Source organism: Perognathus longimembris, chromosome 24 (genome assembly GCF_023159225.1).
Source record: "Perognathus longimembris pacificus isolate PPM17 chromosome 24, ASM2315922v1, whole genome shotgun sequence".
NCBI classification, from domain to species: Eukaryota; Metazoa; Chordata; class Mammalia; order Rodentia; family Heteromyidae; genus Perognathus; species Perognathus longimembris.
In genome coordinates, this window is record NC_063184.1 from 17995473 (window position 1) to 18007714 (window position 12242).

A 12242-nucleotide genomic window follows, 5' to 3' on the forward strand; every position below is an offset into this window, starting at 1 on the left:
TGTGTTAGTTACCATAGCTAGTCAGACGTTTTAAAGTATTTCTGGGAATGAATATGTTCTAAAATAGATTTATATCAGCCAAATAAAAGATGGCTAAGGTACTGTATGATTCAAATTCACAGAATTTAAATGTGTTAAAAAAACAAAACACAACAACAACGTTCATTGCCTCATTGTATAGACTGTTTGAACCAACCCATTTCACTATCCTGGGCAAGGAACCACTTCTCAATTGGTCTCCTTGCTAGTTGGGACCAATTTAAAATTTGATGCATTTCAATACTGGATGTGCTACTTGGAGTTTGAAATTTTTATCATTGGGAGAGTCTCTACAGTGTAAGCAGAACAGTAAACACTTTCTACAGAGTGATCTTTACCTTAACTAAAAGAACTACTCGACTCCAATGAACCCATTTGCCACCACTTAAAAAGGGGGAAATAATGGTTTCTCCCTCAAAATAAGGAGGCAAGCAAGCAGTATGTACAATCCCGATAATATATATGTATATATTATATAAATGTAAATGCAATAAAACAAGTTGTTACCATTATGACATAGAAAATGTACACCTTATCACATAGACTCTATTTAACTTGTCTCTTAAAGGTGGCCATGGATGGCCTTTATCTAATTATTTTTATCAAAGAGCAGAAGCCAAGGCCGTGAATATTTTCAGATTTGCTCTTGCATTAAAAGTGAGTTGTGATGCTAACTTGCAGGTAGTGGACCTGAGTCTTCAGTGAGGTCCGTGCTGTATGATACTTAAGCTACGCCCACCAGGAAGGGGTCGTCTATATAACTAACTACTGCTAGCTAGATAAGCCACGGGCACTTCCTCCTCCAGGAGAATGCCTAGCTGAGTGCTAATAAGATCCTGAGTTTGGTTTTCTAATTGGAAGTCCTAATTAAGCTCTGACAAGATCTCTTTCTGTTGATGCTTTGACACCCTCTCTGTTGACCTTCTTTATTCAAAAATCTTTTAGCAGCTTAACAAACAAATGCCTAGCGATGACTGAAATTTTATATCCCATGTGCCCAACCTACAATGCTCTTTTGCCATTTATATATCTTTAACAATCTTGAGCTGCATGTGTGCTGTTGAAATGGCTGCTATAAAGCAAAGATGAAATAAACATGATAACTTCTTGCTTGCTAGTAGCTGTACTTAACAAGGGATGCACCTTTATTTGGTACAATATCATGCTTTGTTTGGGTTCTATGTTAAGAGAGGACTGAATTCTTTCTTTCAAATAATTCTTGCCTCATTCAGACCCACGCACAGAGTTTCTGCACATACAAGTCAGGCCACTGCCCCTGCATAACAACCTTTAATAGCTTCTCTTTGTCCTTTGGATAGAATCCCAACTCTACCACAGCTCTGAAGGCGCAAAGGGCAGCTTTCTTCACAAGACTCCTCTGTCATTCCCCTTACTTGGTAGACTTTAACTAGATCTATATAACCTTTCATGTTACAAATCCCCCCTTTTAGCCTAGATCAATCTCTTTGACCCTTTGGGTATCAATTTAAATATTACTTTCCAGGGGAATCTTTTCTTATCCAAACAAGTATGCATTCTGTTGCATACTTGCTGAGAGTGGTATACTTAAATTCCTTTTTAATCAAACCCTTCTTGGCCTGTATTTAATATTTGTGTTCCTCTTCTAGTTGGTATATTGATTTCTTGCAAGGACTGTATCTTTCTTGTCTTCTCTCTCTATTGTATAATATGCTCACTACTCCAAGGGAGGTGATCTGAAATATTTGTTGATTGAATAATTGGTAGATTGATAAAAAGAAAAGGTTGTATAAGGACTTTACTTCCTGCTGGCGAAACTTGCTTCTGAGTACATGGTTGCATTTTTATCTAGTTGTGTTATCTAATTTGGACTAGTTGTTACCTATTCGGATAGATATCTATATGGGTAGATTCCCATATAACATTCTAAAATTGTGTGAAATAAAATAAAATATATTAGCACCTACTATATCAAATGTGACCAGCTGGACAGAGTCTGTACTGGAAACATTTACAGGTAACTGCTGAAGTTCTTTTTTGTGTTCTAGATGAATTATTATACTTACAATTGCTCTCATTATTCTCAGTTTTTATGCATTTATTATTAAGTCCCAGAAAAACATTCATTAATATATCTTACCCTGGGTTAAATTGCAACAAATACATTTTCCAAATATTATTTTATATTTTTAATTGATCTCTCTAGTCAGCACATCTTTACTGGAAAGTAAATATATTTTACAAAATATGTAATGTAGATTAAATTATGAAAAACGAAATTAAATATAATGTACTGGTCTTCTTGAAATATTTGAAAATTAAACTTAAATTCTGAATTTTTCAGCAATTTACATATGCATAAACTACCCAAATATGCTGAATTTTTTCTGCATTTAATTTCTAGAATATTTGGATCCATGTAGGAAAACATAAAACTTAGGCTTAGCTTGAGAATAAGATGCATGTATCTTTTTTGGTAGAAATATGAGTAAAGATTTCTATCTAGAAATGTGAGTTTTACATAAAAGTGCACAGTAAAAAGATAAATCTTTGGTTAGAACAGTGATTATTCAGCCATTTTATTCAAAACTTAACTGTGAGTCTTTGGTTACTGACTTTGAGCGAGAAGTGAAGTAGCACCCGGTAAAACATTAGGAAACAGACAAACAAAAAAGAGGTAAATTGTAAAAGGTGCTTAATGTATAGTGTTAAAGATACAGTCATATAACTCTTAACAAAAAAGCTCACTAAAAATGTATATATGATCACATAAGATGATCCTCAGTGAAATTAACTACAATATATGAAAATAAGTGGTTAATCCTTGATGTTGTTATTTCCAATGTACCCTACGAAATTATCCCTTTTTCTTTTGTCTTTCTTCCCCATGGTTTTACCCCTTTTGTCACTGTAACTGACTTTGGTGCTGTGGGTTTTGTTTGTATGTTGATCATAACTAAGGAAGGGGAACACTGAAATGGAAAGACAAATGGTAAAAGGCCAACCAATGCATGCAACAGCAATATTTACAAGACAATATGCTGTAAACCAACTCTACATCTCAGGGAAGGGGGGAGGGAACTGGTGAGGGGGGAAGGTGGGAGAAAAACGAACTAAGAGGTAAAAAGTTTGATAAGAAATGTACTCACTGCCTTACGTACGTAACTGTAACCTCTCTGTACATTACTTTGATGATAAAAATGCAAAAATCTTATTAATTTAATTTTTGATGTATTACAATCGCTTATAATGATTTCACAATCTGTTTAGACTTTTTACTTTGCAACAAACTTTTGATGAGTGTGTAGTATTTATAACAGGATAACAGAATGGAAGACACACAGACAAAAGAGGCTGATGACTCTCCCTGAGAAATGAGACTAATATTTACATCCCCCATTGGATACCACAGTGAAACCCAAAAGTTCAATGAAAAGCCAAGTATAATATGAATATCAGAAAGGAAGCAATTAATTTGAGTTTGTAGACTCCCAGAATGCTCTGTAGGGCACATGGACTTTATTTTGCTCCACTTTTTTTTTCCTGTACAACATATCAATCTTGATGGTCTATTTGGCAAAATTTTAACTACAGGGAGTTGGACAAACATTTGAGAAGGATTAATACTTCCTAGATATGCTCCAAACTGGTAAAAAAAAAACAACACAAAAAACAACTACTTGATTTTTAAAAAAATATTTATAATTTGGAGCACACGGATCTCAGGAGGTGAATCAAATTCCTTAACTGACTAGATTTTAGAAATACCAGTTGCCCTCATACTGACTAAAGTCATGTGACAATTTAGAAAGATAACTCGGTAAATTGTAAGGTATATTGCTTATAAATAGACCACCTATTTTACAATATAGACTGTCGTTAGCTATGGGGAAAATTCAGTCAAATGGGTGTATGATTTGAATCTGGATCTGTGTTTATATAGGGTGATTGTGGAATATGGGAGATAATTAAGTGGGGAAAGAGGCAACAGCAGTTCAATAATTGGGTATGTAACACTTCTGAAAGAATAAACCATGGAGAGACTCCAAATCGGTTTCATTTCACATAGCAAAGGTAATAATATCTGTGAATTACCTGTATGCCAACATTCTTGTATTGTATTTCAATGGTCTCAGCCTTTTCTCATCACTGTAATGGGAACTCTGAATCTTTTTTTAGTTGGTGGCCTTTGATATTCTCAGATAAAAGGCATCTTTCCGAATTCTTTGATCATACACTATATAGCAAGCTATCCATGTCTTCCTGACAAGTTGAAAAATACTCAATCTTCATGTTTGTTTTCAATTATTCAGTAGTACAAGATTAAACTATTTAAAATGAAGTAACCCAGAATTTAATTGCATGGTCTAAAGAAGAATTGGAACAATGGGAAATTCTCCAGAAAACAAAAACCCTGACCTATAAACCTATCACCTGAATGTTTGACCATTTGTTTATTACATTTGATAGTAAAACTCCAATGTAAATAGCCTAGAGTTTGGGACAAATCTGGGAGTAAGCCACACCTTTGCTTCTTACTAGCTGTATGCTTTGCCTCTTTTAGAAAAGAAAATCCCAGCGTATCCTACAAAATAATAGAATCCATAAATGTTTGTATTTGTATATGTGCATATATATATATATGGCTTATGATATAAAATATATTTCTAGCCAGAGATTGTGATTCAATAGTTCTGGAAGACACTGCCTATGATATAAGAATGATATTGTTCAGAATATTATAATACAGGAAACTGATGGAAGCATGAATGAAACTTCTGAGAATATTAGATTAGAGCATTCATTTTTTATTTAGGTCAGATATATTAGTTGAACACATTTCTGGGACCTGTAAACACAGAGCTAATAAGAATATGTTGAGCATCTCTCCCTAAAAAATTTGAAATCTAGACTGCTCTAAGATGCAACTTTTTTAGCATTGGTGTGATGCTACAAGTGGGAAATTTGATTCTAGACCTTAAATATTAGGGTACAGTCAATAAAGCATCCCCCCCAAAGCTGCTATATAAAAGTGCTTGCAAGTTAAATTTGTTACCTGACTATGAAACATTTTGTGCTTAGACTTGAGTCCCATCCCCGAGATAGCTCATTATGTAAATGTAGGTATTCTAAAATACAAAACACTTCTAAGCCCACACATTTTGGATAACGAATGTTCAACCTGTGTATACTGTGCATCTAATGATGTCATAGTCAATTAGGGGCGATTTTGAAATGTGTCCGTTGTGTAACATGTTGTAAGTATTAGAGCAAGAACTATTTCAAAGGATAGAGGACACAGCAAGTAAATTTATGAGCACTTAGCAAGGAGCAGTCAGTTCTGATTTAAGTTTTGAAGGGTGATTTAATTTCATTTGTTTGATGTGGGTAAAACTCTAGAGACAGATAACACAGTTTTTGTTAAATTTAATCATGTGCTTAAGAGAAATATGTTGTTTGGAGACGTAGAGATAGCCAGACCCATAATTCCAGTGTAGCTGAAATGTTTTGGAACTGTAATCTACCTACATGACAATTCTCACGGCATTTTTTTTCATCCATATGACCTGACCACTGATACTTTTTTTCACTTTTGCCAGAACTGATTTCAAAAGAAAAGCTTAAGCTTTTCCTTCCTAAATGAAAACATGAGTCAGGTATATAATTTCATGTTATTCTGTAGCATATAGTTATTACTTCTTCTCTATGGAAAATAACAAAACAGAGAAGGGAAAAAAATTCTTATTAACTGTCAAAGTGCCACCTAAGAAACCTGTGTTAACTCTCTAATTGCCTACTCAAATTTGGGAGTATGAATATTATTGTACTAGAAATTAAAAGACTCTTGGTCAGCTATTCCCTTTTAACACTATCTTAAATCTAAGATTTAGCTCACACTTTTATAGCATACTTAAATTATTTCAGCCAAAGTATTTAGGTTATTTACTATTTGCTATTTTATTACTACAATATGTAAGCCTCATAAAGTCATAAGGTTTCATTTTTAACCTTACATGTAACCATTTATACATATATACAAGCTTCTTGTAAGTGTAGGTTATGTAGTTTTACAGACCTAGTAATATTTCATACAGATAAAAGTTCAGGGTGATAGCTACCATCTACATACATTTACTGTGTGTCAGGTAAAGTGTGTGGCGATTAAACATAGCGCCTTGTACTATGAGTACATGTATTAGCCTCTCTGTAGAGATGGGAACTCTGAAGTCCATTAGGGTTTAGTTACTTCCCTAAAAATTAATCCTTTAGTGGCATTCAAACCAAGATTTCAGTCAACTAAACACTCAATCTTAGGCATTTAAATCACAAGGCCAACCACTTCTAGATTGGACTGACAGTACACCACTCTACAGAGTGGGGATAGATGCAGATTATGTGAGAGGAACACATGGCAGTACCATGAAGGAAATGTGGACCCACTTTTCATTTGAGCAAAAGGCAACCATTGATAATATCTGTCCAGAGAAGTGTCACTGTATAAAAGCAGTGCTTTAACATTAGTAACAGTTCAACTTTACAGCTATGGAAATGTAATCAGTCATTTATTAATGGAATGTATATATCACAGTTCTTGCTGGTTATTTTCTTTGAACATTGACAGCTGTGAGTTATAATGAGCTTTCTAAGTTTGTACATGCCACCTTTTCGACCATGGGCAGTAATAAATTGATTTTTCCCATGATGCATTTAGATTAGGAGAAAATATTGGAGGGGGAATTGCCTGAATTGATCAGTTCAAGGTAACGTAGAATGTGGAGACGGATAAGAATAGAATCAACAACACTGAAAGAAAAACAGCTCCTAGAGAGCATATGGAATGGTTCAGTGAGAGCTGGACACTTCCAGAGGATCATAGCCTCCTCCACCCAGTGCTTCAACCTAGCTTTGGGTTTGAGTAAGTGCCATCGAGATACTTCATAGAACTGTGGAAATTGTCTGACTCTCAACAGCACACCTGGGAAAGCTTGGACATGTTTGTGTGCCTTCTCACACCAGCTGGGCACAATGCCCAGGAACTGCAAACCATTCTTCAGCCACAAAGATAAACAGCTCTGTGGTTCTTAATTTAATGTTGCATTTCAAGTTATGATCTCAGTTGGATTCCTGTTCTTTCCTCTTGTATTTTAAATTGCCTTTGGATTAGAGAAAAAAACCCCATAGGTTTAGGAAGTAATTGAACAGTCATACTCTAGACAATACCAGGCTATCCCCTCTGAAAGACCTGCCAACTTCTGCTCCATTAAGCAAATATTTAAGCCTGTCTTATGTAAACATAGGGGTACATGTTAAGATAGACACGTCTCTTACAGTTGAAAGAAATTATGGAACTCAAACAAGGCCATAGTTTACCAGTTCTTACATGTGCATGTTTCATATGTTAATGCCTTTGGAAAATGCACAGGTTCAAACCACTACAGTCATGGCATGGTTATCATGGCCTGCTCATCGACAAACTTGAACATGGCTGTTTATGTTGTCTCTGAGGTATGTGCATCCTTGAAACCACACATTCATTTTGATTGAAATTTACAGTGTCTGCAAGAGGCTAACTTTATTATCCAGAAAGGCACAATAATGGCAGTTGCTGTATAACTTAATCTTAGTAAAAAAGATTTTATTATTGATAGACTGGGTTGAGACAGCTAATGAAGCCCATTCTGTTTTCTAAACTATATGTAAGCAAAGAATTGCCTACTATAGCTATCAAAAATAGTCATAATGCAGGAGCATTGTTGATGGCACAGATGTTAGCTGTGAGAAAATAACACATTAATGGCACTGATATGAAAAATGATACCAATGAATCAGACTCAGTATAAAGAACACGTAGGAATGTATTGATTAATGGTTTGCTTATAAAGTGTAATGCAAGACATCAGTATTTCACTGGTTAATTTTTAACTTAGCAGTATATAAACAGCATATATCTTATTTTCAGCCATGTCTTAGGGTCATTGAATTATTATAGTGACACATCACAAGGCGATATACTTTTTAGTCTTTCAGCAGGACTGTAAGGACCACTGAGGTGACTGTCTCATTTCATTGCTGCCTAGTTGGGGGGGGGGGGTGCTGTTTAAACCAGATTTCAACCAATTTTGCCAAAAGCAAAAAGAACCAGTCAAGAAGAGAAAACTGAAGGGGAAATCACAGGACTGTGAATTAAAACAACAACAACAAGACAACTGGAAGCAACTTGTGTCTTACAAGTGACTTAAGTACTTTTACTTTCTGGTGAGCTCATCATATCAAACACTAGCTAGCTATTGCATGGCGCTCTTTGTGACATGAGATGATGATGATGATGATGATGATGATGATGATGATGATGATGATGATGATGATGATGATGATCCAAAACCTTGGACCAAAGGGCTTTCTTTCAACGTGGACTGCCTTGCCTTTGTTCTGAAGTTATTTTGAAGTTTCATCCATAAAATATGTATACTGGAGGACAGTTACCACAATTCCATTTGTTTTGTTTGCCAGGCCACATTGCCCCCTATCTTTGTTGTTGTTTTCACAAAATGTGGTTTCAAGGCCTCATATAATGTTAATCCAACTTTCTGAGTATAGTCTGCTTTGTTTTTATGTGTTTACAACTCTGGAGTTCAGCATAGACTGTTGTGTTAGGGGTTTCAGCACAGACAGGATAAAGGTGGACTTTGCTGTCAACTTAAACCTCCAGAGCCTTTTCAAGTGAACTAAAATGCCCTCCATCCTTATTATTCTCCTTCTTCTTTCTCTCTTTCTCCTTCCTTCTTTCCCTTCATCTTCCTTCCTCCCTCCCTCTTTCTCTCACTTACTTTTATTCTTTTTGATAAGGACTTTCATGTTATTTACAGAGCAACTAATAGCCTAATTGTTGTTAGAACAGAGGAGACTAAGAGCTGGATGTTTCATTGTAAAAATCAAATTGCTTGCAAGTTGCTCAGCATCGTGTGTGTGTGTATGTGTGTGTGTGTGTCTGTGTGTAGTGTAGTGTAGTGTAGGTCTGGGGATGGTGCTACCTGAGTTCCAGTTTCATCTCTATTACTTACCAGTTGTGCAATCCCTTTACCTTTCTCAATTCTGTGTTTGGAAAATAGTGATATATAACAGAACTCACTTCCTATAGTTATTGAAAGATTGTAATTATTACAATAGTGCATCTAAATGTGTGTATGTATGTGTATAGAATCCAAATAATGGAGAAATACATCTAGTTTATTTTTTTTTAGGGTTGCTGTAACCCAGTATTATTGACCAGTTTGCTTTAAACCACAGAACTGTATTGGTTCACAGTTCTGAAAGGTAGAATTGTGAAATCAGAATGTGTGTTGGGCCATCCTGCCTCCAAAACGTCAAAGGATGGATCTTTTACAGCTTGTGGTAGACCCAGACCTTCCTTGACGAGGCAGCAAAACCTCAGCCTTGACCTCCATCTTTACGCTGACAGCCTCTGTATCTTTGTGTCACATTTTCCTGTTGTTGTAGGATATCAGATTTGGTGGATTAAGACCTACAGTAATAGAGTTGAATGACCTAGTGAGCTCATATGTTAACCTGATTAGATCTGCAGACTCTATTTCTAAATAAGTCACAATGTGGCTACCAAAAGTGAATATGACCTCAACATGTATTTTAGGGGGTACACAGATCAACCTACAATTTCTAGAACATAAGCATTCAAAATAGACTAGCTTAATATCCCAGAATCAAGCAGAGGACACTACAGGGCAGGACAAAAAAGAGGAGACCTAAAAAGAAAGGATAGAATAAGCAGTGTGGTCCAGGACTAAACTTGTAATATTTATACTAATCCTAGAGGAATTGCTATCCTGAACAGATTCCCAGGGCATAAGTAAGCCATAGATCTCAGGTGGCCTCACAAAGCCTGTTCACTTGGTTAAGCGCCTTCCCTTAGACATGGAATAAATAACATCTTGTCAACTTCAAAGTATTCAAATCGTTTTAGCAGGCTTTATAAAAGCAGCATTGTAGATATTAGTTGTGTGGTCATGTTCCAACACAGATAGTTGGATATTTCCTTATGTAAGATAGTTTTGAAGTTTCTTAGTGATGACAGTGAGTTTATTTTCTTCTTGAAACACGTAACTAAAGTTTTCTCTGTAACTATAAGTTATTTTCTGCTTTTGGGAGCTTTCTTGTGGGTAAGTATGAGTTTGTTAGGTTTTTGAAGTGTTTATAAAGATATTACGAATAAAAGGAGCACCACAAATAATAGTTTATTACAGTAATCTGTGTGTCTGCACTCTCAATATTTATAGAGGAACCTGTCTTGGTTTCCCAAGAGGATTGTGACTGCAAATAAGAAACAATAATGGCCATGATATTAAGAACCTCATCTCTTTTGTATGTTGGTCAAAAAGTCTTCCGTAAATATCCTGTTAATGACAACTGTGGAAAGAGAAATATGGAAAGTGTACTTAAGGTAGAATTTTCTAATCCTTACAGGAATTTGAATCAGCAAAGATTAGATCATCCCCTAAGTGAGTTTTTATATAGTTGTTTCGTCTCCAGTTTTCCATGCCTTTCTAACACTTGATCTTTGTATGAAAACTGCTGCCATATTCAGAGACATGAGTCATGGTACTTAAAATGTTTTCACCATATTTTAGACATCACAGGATATGGTAGAAGAGCAGTCTCTTGGCATTTACAATTTTTACATTCTAAGACTTGACCTTTCATAATGTTTCATCACATGTACTAATTTAGCTCATGCCCTAGGCTAGTAGATAGACCCTTCCACATCTGATTTCCTTTTCAGTTTTTAAAAAGTGTTATGTGTATGTGTACCTACACATCTCTTCCTCTCTTTCATATACGTATGTGTATATGTTTCCTTTGAGAAAGATGTTCATAAATGGAAAGCTAGCTTAATTGGACACGAAACAAAAGTGGTAGGAGGGGATGACTTATAGTCAGAGTAGAATGTCATATTCTTCAGGGGTTTTGCTCTATCGTATTAACAGTCCATCATAAACTCATTACAATGAATATTAACCTAAGAGAAAGTGAATCTTAAACTGGTTGTTTTTGTTGTTGTTGTTGTTGTTGTTTTTTGCTGGTTCTTGCCTATGTTGTTGAAGTGAGAACTTCGAACACTGTCCCTGACACTAGAAGTGTTCTTGAGGTGACCTTGAAGGACAAGAATTTAACCTCTAAAAAAAAAATAAAGAGCAAGCTCATTTGTTGTTATGGTCTGAAGTATTTTCCTCTTTCCTTCTCCTTTTGAATAGACTTTCCTCCAGCTCAGGGCAGTGAGAGCACATCACTCCTTAGATGCAGTGACTCGTGAGTGAAATAGGGACCTTCAGACACCCACCACTGTCATTCAGTGGCTAAATTGTTCTGGAATTGGTGGGATTGCCTGTTAAGTCAGCATTGTGGCAATATGTGATCAGAAGTTTTGGAGTGAAGTCTGACTTACTTTCACAAATGTAAAAGGAAGCTACAATGGGATGAAAACAAAGGGAGCCCTTATTTAATCCAAGGTCTATTTGTATCTGAAACCAGGGCTTATTTTATAGAGTAAAAAACAAGTAAAGGTCTTCTTAGTAATTTTTCTGAATCCCAAGATTTACAAAGATCTTAGGGACAGACCAATGTCTCCAGTGACTTAAGATTGAATGCTATTTTATACCCTCCCTGTGACACTAACAAGCATTTGTCTTTCTTAGCTTTGAGGCATTAATGAATTCAACCTCTGTATTTTAAGAAGCTGAAACTACTGTTTCATTTGAAGCACATTATATGTATAAAGCATGAAAAAAGATGTATACTATAGTCAATACTTTAGAAACCTGCAGATATTTAAGTACTTGTACTTTGATAATGAATATTAAGAAAATATAAATGAAGGAAATTGAAAAGCATGGTAGTAAAAAATGTACTATCAACATCCAAAATAATCATTTCTGCCTAACATATCCATATGTAAGTTCAATTTTAAATAGTTCTTTAGTTTTTGCTTAATTCTGATTCAACCATAGAATGTGAAAAGAAACAAATATTTCAGAAAACAAAATCATCTGCTTGCACTTTGCCTTGACGGTTGTAAAATTGTGACTATGAGTGGCTCATAGCCTAGTGTTAAAAAAGGAAGGCAAAATATAAAATATGACATACAAAATGCTAAAAGTGTAGAGTGAGGGTAGTGATGTTTTAACATTGAACTACTACTCTAATCTTTAAGG

General features: G+C 35.3%; 1 protein-coding gene across 2 annotated transcripts in view; it reads left to right on the forward strand.

Moving 5' to 3' along the window:
• Window positions 1–12242, forward strand: part of Ppp3ca (protein phosphatase 3 catalytic subunit alpha) — a 239195-nt gene that overhangs the window by 147195 nt on the left and 79758 nt on the right. The gene's annotated exons all lie outside the window — the stretch shown is intronic.